We start from the raw sequence: 18,568 nt of genomic DNA on the forward strand, positions 1-18,568 counted from the left end.
ACTCCTGATAAGTCCAGATACGACTCTGAGACATAAGTAAGGATCCTGTTCATGATTTGCAACGTGCTGTTTAGAAGAGATCTCTAGCCCCTCTTGCTCTTACGGATTTATGGGTAGCCCTACAGGATTTATGGTGTCAGTTCTCTCCAGTTTCAGACATTAGTCAAGTCCATGCCACGTCGTGTTACGGCACTTTTGTGGGTTCGCGGATGCGCTAGACGATATTAGGCAGATGTACCAGGTTCTTTGGCTCTTCGGAGTCAATTGTTATTAGGATTTCCTCAGGTGTTGTGCGATGACTTTAGTTTTTTGCTGGAGTCCATGGTTTCTCAGTTATTTGAATCATATTTAGTGAAAGGCTCAAATGGTTCAAATGGCTCTGAGGTCTATGGGACTTAACATCTGAGGTCATCAGTCCCCTGTAACTTAGAACTACTTAAACCTAACTAACCTAAGGACATCACACACATCCGTGAACGATGCAGGATTCGAACCTGCTACCGTAGCAGTCACGTGGTTCCGTACTGAAGCGCCTAGAACCGCTCGGCCACCAAGTCCGGCTTCAGTGGAAGTTCAGATTAGCATTGTTTACTATTACGTAAGGAGGATAAACCTCCACAGATAGTTATTTCAGTTTATTATCTAATATTACTGCTGTACCTGTTGTTATGGAATTTACTTTGTTTTTTAACCTTTGGAATTAACATTCTATCTCAAAATTCAAAATATATTCTTTTGAAACAAATTCTATAGCTGTTTACCAGTAGTGCTGTCCAAGCGCTATCATTTGACACTTTGTTCGATAACATCCTTGCTGTGAATTAGCAATTTGACAGCACATTTCAGTTTCCTCACAGCCCAGCATTTTGGGCGAATATGGTTCATGTGCTGTTCGGAGCGTGCCAGAGGGCGCACGTTTTTGCCGTTCGCTGAGGGCAGCACCACACGGAAGCGAAGAGTGGCGTCGAGACGGAGCTGATGGCGCTCTGGAACTCTAATGGCATCATCAAGTTGAGACAGCGCCGCGACGCCGTGGGCGGCGGCGGGCAAGTCTTCGGTTTGGCGCCAGGGGCCATACGTGGCAGACTTGCTGAGTTTGTTTTCACCGGCATGGCTGGTCCAGTTGTGGGCCACCATCGTCACGCGAGGGAGATAATCATGGTGAAGCGGTGGCAGAAGGGGGGGGGGGGGTCGGCCAGCGAATCGAATGGCACACTACTGGGAGGCTGATGGTAGGGGGTCCATAGATCTAGAGAATATAGTACAACTGAGAGTTAAGAGCTGGTTTTTGTTTTTTCGGACACGGCAATTAGAAGGTTGTGTGTCTGCTATGGTAAGTGCGGTAAAGCTGGCCTGGCTCAGTAGCCTATTTATTATGGAGCCAAACACAAGGAAGCCCCTGTTGGGACTAGTATATTCTGCTGAAAAAGGGATAGCCGAATGAAGTGTGTCAAGTGAATATTAAATAGCCATTGCTTACCATTATGGTAAACTATCAGCTGCGGGATGTATATATTTTTGGTACCATAGTCCATTCAGCGTGTATCTTTCTCGTTTTTTCCTGCTAAATTCTACGTAGGGTGCGTGCTTTGGTAGGTTATTTTTGCAATTTGGTTTTGGGGTGAGGCGTGTTATCGCGTGTCTTGTATAATTTCATTGTATGCTGTTATTTGTACATCTTAATTCCTGCCCTATTGAGTAGCCTGAGTGAACTCAGCCGGTCTGATTTATTGACATTCTACTTGTCTTAGATACTCCTGTGTTGTTCCACTGAACACTCATTGATGTTCTCCTATTGAATCATTGATTCGTAACTAGTACTTTTCTCTCTGAGTGTTGTCTTAGCCTTGTCCGCATCTCGTGGTCGTGCGGAAGCGTTCTCGCTTCCCACGCCCGGGTTCGATTCCCGGCGGGGTCAGGGATTTTCTCTGCCTCGTGATGGCTAGGTGTTGTGTGCTGTCCTTAGGTTAGTTAGGTTTAAGTAGTTCTAAGTTCTAGGGGACTGATGACCATAGATGTTAAGTCCCATAGTGCTCAGAGCCATTTGAACCATTTGTTGTCTTAGCCGGCCTTTGAGTATTCTTCATGTATTGTAAATTATTTATACACGTTAATAATTTGATTCTGTTGATGTGAACAATGATTTCCTTGATCATTACTTATTCTGTATGCGCTATGGATTGTATAAACATGTTAATAGATCGAATTACATTTGATTAAGAAGCTACATCAACAAATCCAGCCCGTTAACATTACAATTATTTGATGCGCCACAAATCTCTTAAAGTATTTAGAAGGTATTAGTTGTTAGGTAACCGGTACATTCATATCTTCCACCATCAATATTTTAAGTACAATTGTGCCTAACGAATGGCTGTTAAGACGATCTTTTTCGTCTCGTTTCTCTCCTCCATGCGGACCCACAATCTGTTCAGCGTCTTTATAAATACGGATTTTATTTATGCAGCACCTGTGAAATAATTTTCGGCCTCTGAATTTTCGCCACGGCGCCACCCTCGCGCCATGCGCGGAACAGCTAGGGCCACTTGTCTGGCGCAAACCTCTGGCAATAACCCTCCAGCCTACCTGCAGCCCCTCTGACAGCTGGCTTACCTCGTGACTCGTTTACTCCGCCAGCAGCAGCGCCTGATATGCCGCCTGCTGGACAGACCAGACAGCTGCACACGCCACCTCCTCGCCAGCTATGCTCGCCTGTGTCGCGACGCGTTCGCGCCGCGCCAGCTGTCAATCAAGCGAGAGTCTAGAGCCGCGCTTGTCTCTCGTCTTACACCCCTTCACAAGTGTTACTGTACTCCATTCATCATAAGAATGAACCTCATGTAAACATTATGTTACATATTCTTCCGCGTTTGCTACAACCTCATTGGTTTTCGTTCCACGTGGAGCAGAACCCAATCTGTCTTCGAATACAGTCAAGTACGATAATGAGGATACGTTTTATGCTGTGCGTTCTGCGTACATCGACTCAGCGATAATACGGGACAACAATTTTACCGGAGCATTTAACTTAGAAAGCACTGGCCAGCCACCTGGTCCAACTGACCTGCAGTGATGTGAATAGTTGTAGTAAAGAAGTAAAAAGAGACGAGCAGAGAACAATATTGTCTTGAGTGTCATTTAATTTTTGAACAAAAGGATTTAATGGTAAAACTCAGGCTATACGCTTCTTAGGTGATATGAAGGAAAACATGCTCACGATCTTAGCTAACATAGTTCTGTAATTAAAAACGAGAGTGATGAAAATTCCTGACTTTAATAAGGGTAATTTTTCTGTAGTATCTATGTGTGGCGTACAAGAGCACTGCTAGGGTTTTGCCTTGTAGTTAAATATTGAAGCCGCTGAAGGTATTACAGTCAGTCGTCTGGTAATATCTGAACTTCTTCCATATCAGACTCCGGGGAAAGTGGTCTTGTTATTTCTCGCGACAAATCCCTTAACTCGGCTCAAGATCAGTTCTATTGGGTTCAAATAGCAGTGGTACGGAGACAACTGTAAAAATGCGGCATTTGTACAGAGTGCTCGACGCCTTGAAAATTGTTTTCCGTGTTTCTACGATGCTTATCGCCCTGGCTCGTATGAGACCCCATCTGTCTTATAAAACAGTCGGCATATACAGACAAGGAGCATTTGATTTTTAATTTTCCTCCAAAACATTGAATTCGTTTCCTAACTTCAAAATCTGTAACATTCTTTTATAATATATCGATAATTAAGAATGTGTATTTGGAATGAAAACCAGAATTATGCGTGTGCTATGTAATTAGAAACCAGAGGACGTGCAATTATCTTGAAAAAAAAATGATGGCTAAATATGAGTTAATTACCGCATATTGATAAATTTCATATTTGTATGATTTAGGTATTGAAATGGAACAAAAAAAATTGATCACAGCTGGTTCTGAACCACCGCCTCCCTAACTCGCCCGACTAATGTACAACGACCTTCCAAGTTACATTAAGTCTACAATTCCACCGGCGCTTCTAACAAATGTCAAAGCTCATCTTTCTCTGTAACGTTGCCATAAACATTAAGAACAATTGGTTTCTAGCCATTAACGGTCTTTCGCGCGCGTGTTTCACTTCGAAGCAAGAAGTGGCACCCATTTTCGCAGTACATATGAACAGTCAATCAGAGCACAAGTAGCGCTTACTGAGACTGTGACTGTACACGATTTTTGAAATAAAAGTTACGTAGCTTAAGACTGATTAAGAAAAACGTTGATGGCTGTTAATACATCAGAATGTGTTAGAGTTTCATTTGCAATGACGTAGTAGTAAAATATTTAATACATAAGTTGGACCTACTTCCAAGAGCGGAACAACACCATTATTTCGGAGCTGCGGCTGCTGACCAATCATTGCTTTTGTGTTTGTTTACATCATGTTTATTCTTGTGATGAACGGAGTATAGTCGAAGACGGAAATCAGTTTCGCTAACTAAGGCATGGTAACTAGATGTCTCACTAGTAAGTGGGAAATTGATCATCTGTTGATGTTACACATATTACTAGCTTATAGTACTAGCATTCCTCTTTGTGCGGGTAAAGGCTATAGCTCATCTAGGAAACTCACAGACATCAGTAAGATGACGACCTGTTGATACGACAGAACCTGCTCGGTCTCAATGTGTTGCGACAAGTACCTTTGAAGCGTCCTGACGTTTAATTGCACAGTCAGTGTCTCACTATGGAAAAGGAAGGGTAATCCTATGGTATATGGGGAAAGATAGTCTGTGAAGAATCACAGCTAGAGGTGATTGTAACGTCTTGATGATAATCCGTCAAAAATGAGCAGGAAAGTGATGTGTAGAGATACTCGCAAGCATTAAAAGTGACGCTGAATGTTAATCATAACCGATCGTAACTATTGTTCAGGAGAATTATTTTTCGTTCGTAGATACGAAATTTATTCACAGTTACCAGAAAGATAAGGTTGAGAGTCATAAATTCTGGATGCCAGCCATAGAGAACGTTTATCTCAAAAACGGCGATAGTGTACGGATCATGTCGACAATATACAGCAGGCATTGCCAGGTTTCATCGGTGTAAAGCTTGTTGTTTGTTTTTTGTGCTATGATCAGAGGTTTAAAATTGCATACATTTGCCTGGTTTTAAGCATTTATTCATCTGTAATAGCAACAGTGAATAACTGTTCCACCTAGGGATGCAAATTAAAATACGTCAGTACAGGAAAATGTATTTTCATAGATAAATAGCACAAAGGTCTAATTATAGATATCGTACACACGGTTTATTTGTTGAAAAATGTCGAGGCCCAGGTTAACAAAATATCAATATCGAAGGAGGAATTTATGTGACTGTATGGACATATACTTACTAGACAATTCCTAGATAACTTCGCTGGTACGCTAGTCGCTGTGTTGAATGTGGACACATTTCGCGTAATTTTCATCTACGTATAAAATTTAAGCACAACAGTATGAGTCAGAGTAATTTTCTCCATATTATAAAGATTTCCAAACCACCATGCTAATTTTAAATCAGTCTCAATAGGAAGTTGTGTCACTAGTACCTATGATGTGAGGAATAATTGTGTACCATGAACGTTTTGCTTTCCATATGGCTGAACAAAGAATATATATATATATATATATATATATATATATATATATATATATATATATATATATATATATATATATATATATATGTGTGTGTGTGTGTGTGTGTGTGTGTGTGTTTGTCTTTGCTGCACATCTAGAATTATTTATTTCACGTTTTTCAAGTACGTTTTATTTTGCGATGTACTGGACTGTTGCATATGAATTGCAACAAATAAAATACGGCAAAATGCAAAAAGATATTATTGTGCGCTTGCTTTTATATACAGAAAAGCTAATCAAGAAAAATGGGTAAAACAAATGGAAATTCGTAAATTACGAATTTCCTGCATATCATAGCTGTAAATTAGATGTTTTTCGGAACACCTCAGTGAGTGATATTCCTGGCTGTGGTTGCCAATAATTTGTAAGTAGGCTGTTTAGGTTTTTTTATTGGTAACGCCACCTCTGTATGAAAATCACTGGTTGTGCTGTGTGCAGTCTGTGGCTAGTTTGCATTGTTGTCTGCCATTGTAGTGTTGGGCAGCGGCAGCTGGATGTGAACAGCGCGTAGCGTTGGCAGTTGGAGGTGAGCCGCCAGCGGTGGTGGATGTGAGGAGAGAGAGATGGCGGAGTTTTGAAATTTGTCATGAACTGCTATATTTATATATGATGATATCAAGGTAAATACATTGTTCGTTCTCTATTAATATCTTTCATTTGCTAACTATCCCTATCAGTAGTTAGTGCCTTCCATAGTTTGAATCTTTTATTTAGCTGGCAGTAGTGGCGCTCGCTGTATTGCAGTAGCTTGAGCAGCGAAGATTTTTGTGAGGTAAGTGATTTGTGAAAGGTATAGTTTAATGTTAGTCAGGGCCATTCTTTGTAGGGAATTTTGAAAGTCAGATTGCGTTGCGCTAACAAAATATTGTGTGTCAGTTTAAGCACAATCGTGTATAATTGTTCAAAGGGGACGTTTCATATGTCGACCCTTAGCCTAGGATACCTCACTGAAATCTTCTGATTTTTCTTGTAGTTTGTGTAATTGGTGTAGCTATTGTTTATTGGTAGCGCGTAATCATAGAGAGAATTTCCTTTGTAGTTGTAGTTTTTCATTGTTGTGCAGTAAAACAGTTGTGGCATGCATGTAGATTTGCACCAAGTATTTCGCAGCTGCGCTGGCAATTAAGTACACATTATTTCCATTGCTATGTTATTTTATTTTGCTCTTCAAATTGTGCTTTTCTGTGTTATCGTGTGAAATATTGTGACAATTATGGCGTGTGAAAAACGTAATACTAGGCTCCAAAGTAAACTGAGAAATGACAGTGAAGACGAAAGCAGTGTGTTTGCGCCGCAGAGTAATGAATTAACTAATGTTCAAAGTAGTAATTTGGTAATTGCGCATAGGGAAATGGAGCGGGCGGCAAACAATGGTGTAGACAGTGAAACAGGTAGTGAACAGGGAAGCGTTATCGATCGCTTGGTCGGCAACAGCTCGCCTCAGGAATCGGGAATGACAGAACACAATATTGCAAATGCTGCAGACACAGGTTTTGGGTTCCCACCGTTTTCTCAAATGAGTCAAGACACATTTTCCACTTGTCAAAATGTGAATGTTGCCGGTGCAACTTTACTGCCGAAAAACACTGAGGAACATGTTTCAGACACCAGTGCATTGTTATTACAATTAATGCAACAAATGGGACAAAAGCTTGAAAAGTTAGACACACTGGAACAAAATCAGAGACAAACACAACAACAGCTTCAAAAGTTAGTCTCATTGGAACAAACTCTTGAACAAACGCGTGCAGATTTAACTACTGAGCTACATAACATTGAATCGAAATGTCAAAAAGTCTGTAATGACGTAAAAACTCAAATTTGTGAGCATTTTCAACCTATTTTTTCGCGGCATGAAAAGGCATTACAGAATCACGAAGCAGCCATAAAAGTACTGCAAACCATTGTTCATGAAAATCATGAGACCTTGTGGGCTAAAATTGACTCGGTTGCATCTACGGATTCGGTTACACAACTTGCAAAAACTCAGGAAAACTTAAAGGACACAGTAGATTCGATTTCAACACAAATGGACACTCTGAAGCTTGGTTCAGAAAAACACACTGAGGAAATGTGTTCATTATCAGAGAAAGTAGTTGAACTTTCGGATCAGCTAAATAATTTATCTACGAAGGTAGATGATAATCTGATTGACGCAAGACCGGTAGTCTTTAATGACACAGAAGAGTACGAACAAATTAGGAAATTCAAACAAAATCAGAATCAAATTAATACACAACACCAAAGAGAAATCCGGGAAGTACAAGATCAGCTGACACAGGTAATACAAGAATTACGTATTTCAGAGGACACTCGCGCTCCAACACGGGAAGAGGGACTTAGAAATACGGAAAAGCCGCAAAATAATAACACAGGGCATTTCGGAAGTTATGAAAGAAATTGGCAATGTGCACCGAATTTTGAGATGGAACGGCCGACACGACCTAACAATGACCGATATGCGACTCGCCGACATGATGATTTTGACTATAAGCTGTTCATTACTACATGTAAATTCAAAACATTTAAAAATTCTGGCAACGACATTCATCCACAAGCATGGCTCCATCAATTCTCTCATTGTTTTCCTCCCAACTGGTCATTGGAGCACAGATTAGAATTTATGTGTGGCTACTTAGAGAATGAACCAGCTGTAAGAATGCGATCGGTCATTCACGATTGCCACAGTGAAGGAGAATTTTACCATGCCTTCCTTTCAGCATATTGGTCTCAAGCCACACAAGATCGAGTAAAACATGGTATCATAATGAAACATTTCGAACAATCTGAATTCTCCAGTCTTGTGAAATATTTTGAAGACATGTTGCACAAGAATCAGTACCTGTCAAACCCATACAGCCCCTCAGAACTCATCCGCATTTGCTTAATGAAATTGCCTGAACATTTACGACATATTATTTTAGCAGGACGTTGCAAAGACGACATTGAAGCTTTTCAGGGACTGTTACAAGAACTAGAAATTGACACTGATAATCGCGGAACGCGAAAACAAGGACACAACAATTACAGGTCACATCCGTCACAATTCCGTGACGACAGAAATAATAACCGGGCGCGACAAGGCTATTCTCACAACGTAAATCGTGACCAAAACAGACACCACCCGTATGACAACCACTGGCAGAGTAATAGTTACAGAGAAAGATCGCACTTCCGTAATTATGAATATGACAGAGATAACCATAGAAACAGACAATATGGAAACCAAAACAATTATTATCAAGGGAGACAAAATAACTTCAGACGCAACAGTTCAGCACGCAGTTACGACTCAGGGAGAAATTCTCCACCACGTGACCGACAAGAAAGAAACTATGGAATCTATCGACATGACGACAGACGATATGATCGTAACGACAGACCTGAATTGCATCAGAACTGGCGGGATTCAAACAGGGCAGGGCCTTCTCGTCAGAGTGAATTTGTAGAAGTTAGGTCTCCTAATCCCAATAACGGCGCGCGCCAACAAAGAGACAGACAATGACTCGCACAGCAGGCAGCCGCGTGCGCCCGCTGGCTCCGAGAAAAATAACATAGACGCTAACCTTGAGAAAAATTCCAGTATTCTTTACCGACGTATACCACATGATAATTCCGTTGAAGCTCGAGCTTTGCATAGTAGGAAGAGTAAAGGCATGCACCACATTTCACATGTAAAACCGTTTATTGAAAGATAATCCGCTTTTTAACTTAGTCTTTGCCATAAAATTTTTCACATCACATTTCTAGTATGCTTTGTCAGACTTAAGAAACTGTTAACATGCAACAATGTTTGAGGTTAAATATCCAGTCTAGAACCTAGGGAACATTTTTAAACAGAAATTACGAATGCATTGTTATAGTGAACAGACGACACAGTGTTGTATTTGTACATTCTTGCTTGTTAGTTGCACGATTACGTAACGACTATCAGGCTTACATACTTAGGACACATACTGGTACTGCTAATGAGATTTTAATGCAACATTTTGGTTTACTTGAAAATACATTCTGTGTTTAATGTACTTTCTGTGAGATACCAGACGACACAGTGGTTAGTTTAAGTGACAACTACACGGTTTTATCACGACGCTACTAATGAGTGACAATTTACAATGTTTCTTTTGTAGTGTTTCTGTTTTATTTCTGCACAGTTTTTCTGTTTTATTCTGCAAAGTAAAACATGTTTTAGTAGTAACTTTTGTGGTATAGCTACAATGAGATTGCCTTTTCCGTAGCACAACAATACGTTACAGCACAGTACTTTCTTCATCATGGCAATAAGCGTAATAACTAAGATATCTATACACAAAGCATTTCACTTTTGTTTATCATGAGGTAAGTACATTGACTTCTGCAGAACTTAGCTTTCGGAGGACGATAAGTACGACACTTCCACAGAATTATCTTACAGCAAGACGCACATTTAGCGCTACAGGACACGCATTTGAGTGATTAATTTTGTACTTAAATCATTTATTTTTAAAGATATTTCAAGGACAATGATACAAAGGTTTTCCGTAATACATTTCATTCCATTGTTGTAATCTGTAACACCTGAGGGTATAATTACATTAATCCTCAGGGGGGTACACGCTTACTTTGTGTACCATGTGTGTGGCAACCACAAGGAACCCTAGCTAATATGGTATTTGCTTATACAACTTTACACATCGGTACCGTATTTCTCTAACACACAAATTACACAGCTATCTGATTATTTAACTGAGAGAGACAAACATTTATTTTACTACATCAGTGACACATGTTTACGCAATTATACAGTTGGATAACTTCACACTTATGAAATTGTATTTTGTCTGTACTTTGTGAAATGTTCATATTTTTTCGGAATCATTGTGATACTATGAGAGCTTTGAATGATGTATTTGGTATGAGATCATGATTTTTAAAGTACGTTTGAGGCAGCTGACACTTTTGACATGAGCAGAGAATTTTTTTAGGCTTAGAAATTATTGGAGGAAGTTACGACGATTTTGAGATTTGACTGAAGTGTTATGATGTTATTATTACGACGACGATGTGTATTATGTTGTTGAGGAATGTTTATTATGCTACGTATTTCTCACGATGAAATATTGAAGAAGTGTCGACGAATATGTATATGTATAATGAGGTAAGGAATAATGAGTAGTGTTTAGGGACTCTGATTTATGAAAAGGATGTTGGAAACCAAGAAACGTACTTTAAGAGTTATGAAATGTGTGACTGTATCACAATGCTGACCAATATTTTTTTTGGACACTTATATGTATAGGATTTTGTTTCTAAAGATTTGCAACGCTAATTCTTGACCTGTGAAATATTTTTATATGAGACTGCCACGGTAGCAGAAACTGCTGTCGTAAATATTTCCGTACGAAAGTTAAGTGACCACCTGCACGTAATGCGTCGCGGGCACCCAGCTGTGTCAGACGCCTGGAGAAAAAGCCATTATTGCGAGCCCTTTTCAGCGGCACAGGTAGAACAAAAAAAAAAAGGGGAGGCCATTATCCTTGGAAATATTCTTACATCTGCAAACCTGACAGTGACAAGTGTCTTTCTACGAGAATTGAGAGCTACTGACTTACGAAATGCCACATAGCTATTGAATGATGTTTTTATGCTTTGGTTTGCGTAATTGCTTATTTCATTTGATATCTGGTTTCCAGCTGTGTTGCAGCATTGCTTTTATAAAATGAAATGCATTTGCTAATGTGAACACTTTCTGTCAACAGATCTATTAAATAATTATTTTATGATCCACATTCTTTAAAAAAGGAGCACTTGGAAAGGAAAGAACAATAAGAAGGAACTAGTAACAGTAACACATAGTTTTCTTTTCAAGTATATGGTAATATTTCTTTTTACAATCAGTTGTTGTGGTGCACCACTTTAATTACATAGATATTAAGATGTGTACTGTAATATTTTTTCTGCTTGAGCTATGTCATGTTTTGATATTAGTTGTAATTTATGCTGCTTGCTTTGCCTATTTAAATTTTTTGTCATTGCTGTTTGTGTTCATTGTTTTGTGCTGCTGCATTGCCTCGTTCCTTAGTTTAGCATCTGAGCTCAGTAGATTTAAGTTAGCTTAAGAGGAGGTCGACCATATAAGAAACTGACTATGGACAATATGAAAAAGATTTGGGCCAAAATGAGTATTGTACACTGAGAAATAATTATATTGAAAGAAATATGAATAGAATACAGAAAGCAGGTATAGATAGGACTTTTTGGGAATAATGATGAATGAAGGGAGATCTCCAAGAAGTAAAGAAAGTTTTGTTTGCAAAATACTGCAGTACAACAAACCCTGTTCTTTCCTTTTGTGTTATCCCACTATATGTTTGTGTACCCTTGTGTATTTGTTTTCTTCCTGTCTCTGTGTAGTTTCATAGAATTTTTTCTTCTTTTAATATTAAGCTACATTCATTATGATGAGGAATACTGTTATCCTCGAATATAATTGGCATTAATAATATGTTATTTACCTTGTAAATATGCTTAGACATTATTTATTCTGGTTTGTTGCTCACATGTGAAGGTGATGTTTCAAAAGTTCTTGTGATCTTTATGTATGTACTCATGTCATAATTCCTGTAACACTGACGTTTATGTCTATTTCTATTCTTTTGTAAAGCCTGTGTTACTACAAATGTTATCTGTATTGTTATGTTCTTTAATGATGTATTTTGTACCTTTGTAATTGTATTTTCATGTTGTAAATTTATAATTGTACAGACACCAGTTCTTCAAATTAAGTTACATTTCACTGCACACGTTTCTGTTGGTCATAGTATATGGACAATATGTGAGAAGTAGGGACTGTTCGTGTTTGCACGTGTGTTAATAATTCTGCAAGGGACTGGATAACAGCATTGCTGGTTCTAAGGACAATTCCAAAAACGTTGTGAGTGCACAAGTGGTGGTTTATGGACTTGCTATATTCTCCGCAAGACTCTTCGATGGTGAATGTGCACCTGCACAATCGCAACAGATGGCTGCTGGCCTTCTATACAAGGACTACAGTGGGTCTGCATCTATGATGACCCACCAACGCCATTATTTCTACCAGGACTACAGTGGGTCTGCTCTGTGATGACCTACCTACCAATATTCTTCAAAACTTCGAATGACTCTGCTGTGGGTTTGCTCCATTGTGGCCCATTGCCTGTCAGCATGTCGAGAGTCAGCACTGTCTTTCCGTTGGAAGGACAACACTACTTCTTCAAGACAGCATGGAAATCCACTACTTCTGTGTGCATTGTCTTTTACTGCTCAGACTTTGAGAAAAGAAACGGCAGTTTCACTGTGATGAATGATCAGGACTGTCTTTATAGACTGTGAGACAATTTTAGCTTTTGACCAACATTGTATCAATAAGTGTGTGCATTTGATTTCTTTGTTATTGTAATTATGAAAAATTTTTTTCAAATCTGTATTGGCCACTGCCCAATCCAATTTGTAAAAATTTTTGTGGGGAGCATGGGGGCTATGTAAGTAGGCTGTTTAGGTTTTTTTATTGGTAACGCCACCTCTGTATGAAAATCACTGGCTGTGCTGTGTGCAGTCTGTGGCTAGTTTGCATTGTTGTCTGCCATTGTAGTGTTGGGCAGCAGCAGCTGGATGTGAACAGCGCGTAGCGTTGGCAGTTGGAGGTGAGCCGCAGCAGTGGTGGATGTGGAGAGAGAGATGGCGGAGTTTTGAAATTTGTCATGAACTGCTATATTTATATATGATGATATCAAGGTAAATACATTGTTCGTTCTCTATTAATATCTTTCATTTGCTAACTATCCCTATCAGTAGTTAGTGCCTTCCATAGTTTGAATCTTTTATTTAGCTGGCAGTAGTGGCGCTCGCTGTATTGCAGTAGCTTGAGCAGCGAAGATTTTTGTGAGGTAAGTGATTTGTGAAAGGTATAGTTTAATGTTAGTCAGGGCCATTCTTTGTAGGGAATTTTGAAAGTCAGATTGCGTTGCGCTAACAAAATATTGTGTGTCAGTTTAAGCACAGTCGTGTATAATTGTTAAAAAGGGGACGTTTCAAATTTACCTTGCTAGAAGCTCGCCGTGATGCAGCTTGATACATGTGAAGTAGTATATTGTATAAAAGTGGAGTGAGGTAGAAGCCAATTTTACTGAACTTACTTCTGATTGGTCGGCACATTCAGGTGTTAGGCGCCAAAACACCTAATTTCTCTTATTAATTATTTATGTACTTTTCATTGTATTTAACCCAGTTTTAATTGACAATCTCTCGTCATTATCCAACGAGTCTACCGTCTTTGTTTATTAAAGTTCACTAGTTTTGAGAAACATGAGTAACGATATTATAAGAGAAGTGCTTCGGACACCTTCGGGTCGCTTTGGCGCGCCTTTGAGACGAACTACTTCGACTGTGCTAGTCACTCTGTTTCGGGTATTCTTCCGAATCGGACGTGTATCTCTGTTTCTGACGGACATGTCATACTCTATACCGGAAGTTGTCAGAAAAGTTACCGTACTATTAAGAAAGCTATGTCGAGTGTTTCGAGTGTTGTAGAAGACAGTGTAAAAAGTTTTATTTTAAAATATAAACAAACAGGACACATTAATGAGAGGTGTCACCTTCCATCACTGTCAGTACTAGAGAACTTGCCCTCTGTAGATACAGAGACTAATCGGGGCAAGTTGCATCTCACAGAAAAAGCACAAACACAGGTTCAAGTTACAGATGACAGCACAGTAGCCTCTGCCGAAGAAGATCCCACGACCGACAACTCCCTTCTTCTGCGCTGTGGACACAACTTTAGAAGACGACAGGTTGATGGAAAGAACAGTTACGGACTCTTATTCAATCTCTACAGATCTCTCCAGCTTCCAGATCTGACGACAACGTATAATTTATATCTTAGGAAGCAATCTCGTAACGCTACCGCAGCATAATTTATCGAAACGCATACCTGCCAATGCGAACAGGTACAACGTAACAGCAGTAAAGTACCAATGGACAACACCTATTTGCCATAGAAAAAGAAAAGATTCTCTTCGTAAACAAGAAACACATTCTTGCATTTAGCTCGTCTAGGCTTTGAGTGAAGGCAGTTCCGAATATCAAATAAAGATTTTTAAGATGCATGTTAAATGCCTCTAAAAATTTATGATGATGATGAGAGAAGGGAGATGGTGGAACCTGGTACTGGCATACAGCCTATTCTCTCGAATAATACCAAGGGACCCGTCGGGCGTAACGGTCCCATCTGACTGACGGATATCTGTAATGAGTACAGCATGCCATTCCTTCATTAGACACTGCGAAGAGGTTCGGAATATTATCAAGGATATTGGCGCAAATGCTAGTGACCAAGAAGGTATGCTACCGCCTCTCTTCATCTTGCTCACGAAATACTGCCAGTGAAAATTTCGTCAACCAACAGGACTCGAGCCGGCTTAACTTCGAGTCAAGTGCCACTTCACAGGCGTGCGTCAGCAATTTCAGCTACGGAGGCGGGCAGCCGTCAGTCACTAGACCGTATAGACACTGTCACGCGTGCATAAACATTTCTAACCACTGCTGGCTTTAGTGGACGCGTCACAACATTACTGCTACGCCCCTCGCCCACATCGTGCCGTTTTCTGCTGCCGCCTTAATCAAGGTGAAAGGACAAAGCACAGCCGCACCGGCGTAGGGTTGTTAAATGATATTCACAGCTCCCTGTTATTCGTGAACCATAGTTTATGGTGCATCTGGTCGTAGTTCATTCCATTTGAATGGAATTGGGCCTCGCAGTGTGTTCATGTAAACGAAGTCTGATTGCATTGCAAAAGGGATTAATACACGGGAGAACCTGTATAGTTTCCACCCCAATGAATGCTTTGCCCGTTACTTTCCTAATTTGTGTTTGTCTTTTTTTGAAAGATTATCAGCTCGATTGTAGTTATAAAAGGATGAATAAAAACTTGTCATTATTTTTGTAAACTTAAATACGCCTTTGTTATCATTTCCACACCCGCAGGCATACACTGTTTTTATTTTATTGTGGTGATACATGGATACGCCAGCAATTCAGAATGCAATCGTACTTATTTAGTTAACTTGACGATTAATTTCTGTTCTGAAAGTGACCGCAGACTAAGGCAACAATTTCATATATAAAAATTAAGGGTGTAGCTTACAATTTGAAGATTGTTGAGAAGATAATACTTTTCTATATACAAAAATAATAACTTCTACCATCACTTGGGCATATATTTATGATAAAGCAAGAGACCGCTTGCAGTCAGTGTGCTACATACGAAGAGCGCCTACACATACATAAGTTTATTCTAAAGTGGGCCTCTATTTCCCTAATTATATCAGGCAATTAAAAAACTATCTTTACCTAATGTATGATATTTCAACTGATGTCATCGTTTGGTTGATATTATGCGTTATAAAATAAAGCTATTCAATATTTCAGGGTATGATGTAGGCATCAAAGCAAGAAAAAAATGTCTGAAAACTGTCGGTCCTACAAAGCATACAGAAGAGGTGCTCAACATGATGTCCATTCAGCTCAATCCTCTGTTCTTCGGTAAGGAGTCATGCACTCTCTGAGGTCGTCCTCGTTGGTTCCGAATTTGCTTAGACTGTATAGTGTATACAAATCGTTGATTTGAGAGGCATAGACTAACTGCTTCATGTGTCCCCATAACCAGAACTCTAGTGGATTTTGGTCCGGGGACGAGCAGGCTAAGGTATGGGATCTCTCTGGCCAATCCAGAATGTCCTCGTCAGGTGCCGACGCACAACGTAGAGAAAGTGTGTTGGTGCACCATCATCGATGAACCCCATCTGTTGACGTGGCACATCATCCAGCGAAATAGGCAATACGTTCCCCAGAAAGCGGTGATAACGAGCCCCTGTTAAAATCTGTGGTAGCACATATGGCCCTATTTATCTTATAATCTGACTTGTTCCACATAATGTCTATTAACTGCGAAAATGATCTACGTAACATGACATAACTAAACTGCACTAAACTAGTAACCTATCGCCAAGAACGCCTACCCACATATTGACTGAGAATCGATCGTGATGCCGTGTTTCTTGAACCACATGCGGATTTTCATCAGCCCACACATGCTGATTATAGAAATTTACGATGCCACCTCGTGTAAATACTGTCCCATCAGTAAGCAGAATCTTGTAGGCAAATTTGGATCTACACCACACTGCAGCAAGAACCATTCGCAGAATTGCACTCTGGAATGGTCTGATGACCTAAGGGCCAAGACGCGCTGAACCTGGTACAGATACAACAATTGCTCATGAAGTAGCAACCACATCAGAGGGTGGCTAACACCTTCAGCTTCTGCTATCCATTGCACAATGGTTCCAGAATTGTCGTCCACTGCATCTACAATTCGTTCCTCCATTTCAGGCGTGCGAACTGAACGAGGCCTCCCACTGCCTACTTTGTTGGGTGCTATGGAATCTGTTTCCCCAAGACGCTGGAAAAATCGGGTGAACAGCTTAAGAGATGGTATCCTGCGTGCTGGAAATCGTTCGGTGTACAGGTTACGGGCTCTCTGATTAACTCCATCTGCTAAACCATAGCGTAAATCATGTCTGCCGTTTCCCTTGTGGAATAAAAGGCCTACATTGCTAGGTTGTGCCAATCTGAAAGAGAGAAAACTTGTTGTAACGCACCACACAAATATCACAATAACATGTACATCAAATGTGACCTGTAAATAGACAAAAAAAAAAAAAAACGCACCCAGAGTTAGCAGAAATGTAACAAGACTACGGTACAGTCAAGCAACGAAAACGGAACAACTCATTTCAGATACCTGAGCCAACTAATGTTTACGTCGATACTTCACGGTAGTTGCCCCTGGTGTGACACGGGGCGGCAATGCAACAACGGTGCTTATTTCCGGAACCGCATGTTCCTGACGCGTTCCTGCCTCGCAGTATTCCATGCCAGCGGTTATAATTAACGTTAATTATCGGGTTGTCGTCGTAGTAGTAGGACAAGTATGCGTTGCCGTGGATGACATCACAAGAACACCTCCTATGAACACGTGTTCATATGTCATGCGTCAGAACGTATACTTTGTAAGATCCACGGTCATAAGACACTTTTGTCTTGTTTTGATGCATACTATCACCATCGCAATATTGGATAGGTTTTTTTAAACACTCTGTTATGGCCTTATTAGAAAAAAACAAGTAGTACACGATCACTTACATAGCAGATAGCTCAGAATGGATCCAAGCATACGTAAATTCAACAGAAGAATGTAACAACGTTGCCGAAAGAATTAAGTGGTTCTGGTGACTGGAAACGAAGACAAACATGTAGTGATAGTTGTACGTAACGAAATGTGTTCGTTATACAAACTATCTTGAAGGAAACATAAAGACGTTAGCGTTCTTGTGTATAACGATGAGTAATTGCGACTCTAACCTTTACAGATTTCTACTTGGCACCCTGCATAAAAATGAGGTCTCGAACTCGTTATCGAAAGAAAATTTTCTTTGATCTAGATGGTCAACACGTGTTGACTCTCAGGAAATTCCAGGCATACTTTTCTTTCTAATGAATGTCGGAAGTTCCCATAGCGTACTCTCAATAACAGCGTCATTATCTGGTCTGGGTGGCAAACAAGACAATGTACGGCTCTTATATAGTTCTTTCTCCAGTTTTTTTTTTTTAATTCTTACGAGGTTAGCTTTCTTCGATAAATATTTTGATAAGTGGGTTGTGTATACATGAAGTTCATTTTATTGTACGTGAACCATGTGCGCGCGGTAAACTATATCATTTTTCCAGTGTGCTCTGATTTCAGCCAGTTTCCTAACTTTTGTATGGGAAGGTCTGTAGTCTTCTCTTGCTTCTCACTACGACCATTTCCAGAAACTATTAAATACCTTAGTGAACCAGTATTGTG

This window comes from Schistocerca americana, chromosome 1, assembly GCF_021461395.2.
Source record: "Schistocerca americana isolate TAMUIC-IGC-003095 chromosome 1, iqSchAmer2.1, whole genome shotgun sequence".
Classification (NCBI taxonomy): Eukaryota; Metazoa; Arthropoda; class Insecta; order Orthoptera; family Acrididae; genus Schistocerca; species Schistocerca americana.